At 41.5% G+C, this 5,107-nt stretch overlaps 1 pseudogene; it reads left to right on the top strand.

The window, feature by feature from the left end:
• The first annotated feature begins 2,065 nt into the window (after positions 1 to 2,065).
• LOC138147899 (small ribosomal subunit protein RACK1-like) lies at positions 2,066 to 3,116 on the top strand (annotated as a pseudogene).
• The last annotated feature ends 1,991 nt before the right edge of the window (positions 3,117 to 5,107 follow it).

Genomic DNA, 5,107 nt, shown 5'->3' with positions numbered 1-5,107 from the left:
TACATCCCCTTGGAACCACATTTTGTTGATTAGCAACACCTAGCTCTATATAAGTATACCTTTCAGAAGACTCAATGCTATCTTCCCTACTTGGGAGGCAGTCGCCAGCTGGTTAATAAACACTCCTAAGTTATAATTGGCACTGCTGTCTTGTTATTTCTCGGATGTCCACTTCAATACCTATGTACCAGGGCTTTACTTAGCACATGTATCCATGATCATCTAACATGGAGGCATCCATGTGGGAAGTGCCAGGGACTAGCTTCTGGGAGAAGCATTTTTCGGTTCTTCTACCATGTGAGGGGGTAAAGCTTGTTTTGATTGGCTGCATCCATATCTTAAAAAAAAAACCAGCTACCAGACAGAGATTATCTCTTGCTTTCCAGTAGCATCCAGAGGTGCCAAAGGTCCTGTCCATTCACATCATGGGCACCATGAACTGACCTGGGAGAGGGAAAAGACTACCTTCTTCCTTTTCAGGTTTTGTGGCCCTGAGAAATAGGCTTGAGGTTTTGTTCAGTCTGTTTTATTTGTCTTTTTCAATTCTGTGCACAGGCATTATACAGGAATCCGTGGAATCAAACCAAGGCAAGCTTGGAGGCTGGATTCCAGGTCAATGTGTCTAGGATTGGAGCCCAGGGGGGGCTTTGGGCTTGAAACTTGGTAGAAGTGTGCTACATAGGAACTGAGCTAAGCTAGGAGTCTAAACTACCACCTTTTCCTCCCCAGATAATGAGGTGGTATGGGTGGGGGATTTATTTACACAACCCAGACATTGGGAGGGTGTTTATGTGTTTATTTTTGCTATGCTTTTGAAGTAAATATTCATTTGTAAAAGCTAATCTGACTATTAAGTGGTCATTTGGAAGTTGATTACAGGGAACCCCTAAAATTGGAGGAATGTCACTGGTGGGCTTGAGACAATGGCAGAAAGCCTGGACACCCTTAACCCCTTTTAGAGGACTGGAGATCCCTGGGGGAGGGGTGAAATGTAAACTATCTGCTCTTCAGGCAGTGGGGGCCAAGGTAGTCAGTGTTACATTTCTACACAAATACAAAAGAGACCATTTCTTTCACTGAATTCTTACTCACTTGCTCCTTTGTGGCATTGAGATAAGCCCAGAGATCTCAAAGACAAACTAAGAAACACACCTTAACCAAAAACAATTTACATTTAGCTGAGACTTGGGAGTGGGGGATGGAAAACATATGCAGGCAACTTTAATCTGCTACAAGGCTTCAAATGTCATCTTAAATCTAGGTGGCCACTTTACAAATTAGACCAATGAAGAGAACATTGGTGGCTTGACACAGAGTGATCACTATTGCTAGAAAAACAACTCAAAAGGCATGCCTTGCTGATTTGCCTCTTCTGTGCCATGCTCCTCCTGCATGAAAACAATATCCACTCAATGGGGCATGAGTCATTCTACTCAGATTATTAAAGGAAGAACGATCATTTAGAAGGCAAAAAAGTGCCTCTAATTGGAAAATAACAACAGCAACATAACAATAAACTCTACTGACATTCTCCAGAAAAAGATTGGCAAGAATCAAGCTGCTGGCCCAGCTTAGTAATATAAAATGATGAGATATGCCACTTTCTGAGTAACCTTCGTTAATCTGCATTTTCTCTAACGTCACCACTATGGCCATAAAACAGGCTTAGCCCTGCAGATGTTATCAGAACTGGAAAGATGGTGGACCAAGGATGTATGAATGATGTACAAATCAGTTCTAGGGACTATAGTATTCATTTTCAAATGCTTAATGTGAGGCTCTGATTCTATAATTTTGTTATATGGGAGTCTTTTCCTTTACCTTTCTTTTTTTCTCCATTCTGGTTTCCAAAGTATAGTGCTTCATCTATCCACGAATTGTCTAATATTTTTGTTCAATGCTGATTGACATCTCAGTTATATTCTTTAAAATAGTCATTCTATTCTGTTCCCTTCTTTTTTCTCCCCAAGCTTATCAATTCCACTCTATACTAACCTTTCCCAGAAAATTACCCTCCCTAACACTTTATTAGCACCATTTACTTAGAAAATGGGCTCCTTTTTCTTGCTGGGTGGCTGGTGTGAAGGAGGGCCAGCTTGTCTCTCTCTGTGCAATCTGAATCCATCTTTCCTCCTGGAGTGATCCAGCGAAGTCTCATCATCATGACTGAACAGATGACCCTTCAGGGTACCCTTAAAGGCCACAATGGCTGGGTGATCCAGATCGCCATGACTCCTCAGTTCCCCGACATGATCCTGTCAGCTTCTCTAGATAAGACCATTATCATGTGAAAGCTTACCAGAGATGAGACAAACTATGGGATCCTCCAGCGAGCCCTCAGGAGTCACTCACATTTTGTTAGTGATGTGGTCATTTCCTCTGATGGCCAGTTTGCACTCTCAGGCTCCTGGGATGGCACACTAAGACTGTGGGATCTCACAACTGGCACTACCACCAGGGGCTTTGTTGGTCACACCAAGGATGTGCTGAGTGTAGTCTTCTCTTCAGACAACCGTCAGATTGTCTCTGGTTCCTGGGATAAGACTATCAAGCTGTGGAACACCCTGGGTGTCTGTAAATATACTGTGCAGAATGAGAGCCACTCAGAGTGGGTGTCCTGTGTCCATTTTTCACCCAATAGCAGCAACCCCATCATTGTCTCCTGTGGCTGGGACAAGCTGGTCAAGGTCTGGAACTTGGCCAACTGCAAACTGAAGACAAATCACATTGGTCACACAGGCTACCTAAACACAGTTACAGTTTCTCCTGATGGCTCTCTTTGTGCCTCTGGAGGCAAGGATGGTCAGGCCATACTGTGGGATCTCAATGAGGGTAAGCACCTCTATACTCTGGATGGTGGTGACATAATTAATGCCCTCTGCTTCAGCCCCAATTGCTACTGGCTCTCTGCTGCCACTGGGCCCAACATCAAGATCTGGGACCTAAAGGGCAAAATCATTGTGGATGAGAGTAAGCAAGAAGTGATTAGCACCAGCAACAAGGCTAAGCCTTCCCAGTGTACTTCCTTAGCCTGGTCTGCTGATGGCCAGACTCTTTTTTCTGGATACACAGACAACTTGGTATGGGTGTGGCAGGTGACCATTGGCACTCGGTAAAGGGGTCAACCATAACTCAGATTTTGAAATAAAGACTTTCATTTCTGCCTTCTGAAAAAAAAAAAAGAAAATGGGCTCCTTAACATTTTACAGACAAAATGAAGAGATTGAGACTCCTTCAAGTCTTTCTCCCTTCCACATTCCTTTTCCAATATTCTCACACATCCTTTTCTCCTTTCTTCTGGTCTCAGAGGATGTGGTGATCCTCCTCCCTCCTTGCCAAGGTTAGTCCCTCACTCATACTTTTGATCTCATCCTCTCTCATCTCCCTCAGGATTTTGCATCCTTTCTCTTACATCTCTAGTCTTGTCTCTTCCCTTCAATTTACAAATAGATTTAAATCTCCTTTGTTCTAAAAACAAACAAACAAAAAAACACTTTCAGTGACCTTGTTGTCCCTTTAGAATTACAGCTCATCTCTTTCTTTTTATTGCTAGACTTCTAGGGGAGGGAAGGCATTCTGGGAAGATGGTGGAGTAGGTCAGAAATTTCCAGACTCCTCCAGATTTCCTCCATAAACAGACAGAAAATCACCATGAAATGAATGTAGAGCGACAATATTAAGGGATAAAGCAGTTGTCATCCAAGACAACTTGAGGGGACCTAGGAAAGACAGAACTTCCAGGGGATGAGATTTGGCCTAATAGGAAATAGTATACACATATTACATTTGCTGCCTCACCACTCACCCACTCTCTGTCATCCAAGTTTCATCTCAGTCACTTTCTTAAGATGACTCTTTCTAGGATCATTAATGACATTTTTTGGGTTACTTTTTTTTTTAAAAGCTAGCTTTCTTTCTTTTGTTGGTTTTTGTTTCTATATAATAGCTATTTTCATATATCCGCCTCTTCTCCACTTGGATCATCCTGACAAGGCCACTTTTTTATATATAATTTTTACTTTTCCCCGCTAATTACATGTTAAAACAATTTTTAAAACATTTAAAAAATAGTTCTGAATTCCAAATTCTATCCCTCCCTCCCTCCCCTTTCTCCTCCCTGAGACTGTATGCAATCTGATATAGGTTATAGATGTGCAATCATGTAAAACAGTTAATGGCCTCTTAATTGCTATATCCAATAACTTTTTATAAAGCTTCAACCTCCTTGGCTTGGTGCTATAGTCCGACACTATCAATTCTCCTGCCTCCCACTTGTACTCAACTCTTGGCTTCTAATGACCATAAGTTAGTTTTCCTGTCTCTGATTTTTGTTATTTGGTTTCCTTTACAGTCTCTTTTCTCTCTTTGTGTTCACTACATATGTAGGCTATGTTCTTGAATCTTCTCTTATGGGGTCCTAGTGCTAGATTATAAGCATCTGAGGTCAGATTTGAAGTCAAATGTCTTCTCATACCTCCTCTTTGGAGTTCTGGGCCTGGAGTCAGGAAGACTTGAGTTCAAATATGGCCTCAAGATATTTACTAGTTATGTGAACCTGGCAACTCACCTAACCCCTGTTTGCCTCAGTTTCCTCATCTGTAAAATGAAGATAATAATAGTACTTACCTCTCAAAGTTGTTGTGAGGATCAAAGGAGATAATTGTAAAGGGTTTAGAGTACACTTCCTGCCATGTAGAAGTACTATATAAATGTTAGTTGTTTATTATTATTATAAATACAAGGTAGTTTAGGAGGGAGGATATTAATTAGCATTTGCGATTGGGAAAGGCTTCATATAGAATATAGTACCTGAGTTCTATCTTGGCTTCCTCAAGGCCAAGATAAGGGAGTAGTGCATTCTAGGCCAACATGGGAAGAATCATGTTGTGTATGTTATGTGTGAGGAACAGAGAGAAGGACAGGTTGACTTAATTAGAGTGCAGGAGAGAGAGCAAAACTAATGAGGCCAGAAAGATAGATTGGAGCAAAGTAGTGAAGGGCTTTAAAAACTAAACAGAGGAATTTATATTTGATCCTAGAAGCAATAGGAAGCCACTGTAGTTGGTTTTATCAGGAAGTAATACCGTGTTTCCCCGATAATAAGACC

This window comes from Petaurus breviceps, unplaced genomic scaffold, assembly GCF_028583685.1.
Source record: "Petaurus breviceps papuanus isolate PSGF00001 unplaced genomic scaffold, PetGlider_PUasm1.0 90808, whole genome shotgun sequence".
NCBI classification, from domain to species: Eukaryota; Metazoa; Chordata; class Mammalia; order Diprotodontia; family Petauridae; genus Petaurus; species Petaurus breviceps.
This window is presented reverse-complemented; position numbering and strand designations above follow the sequence as displayed.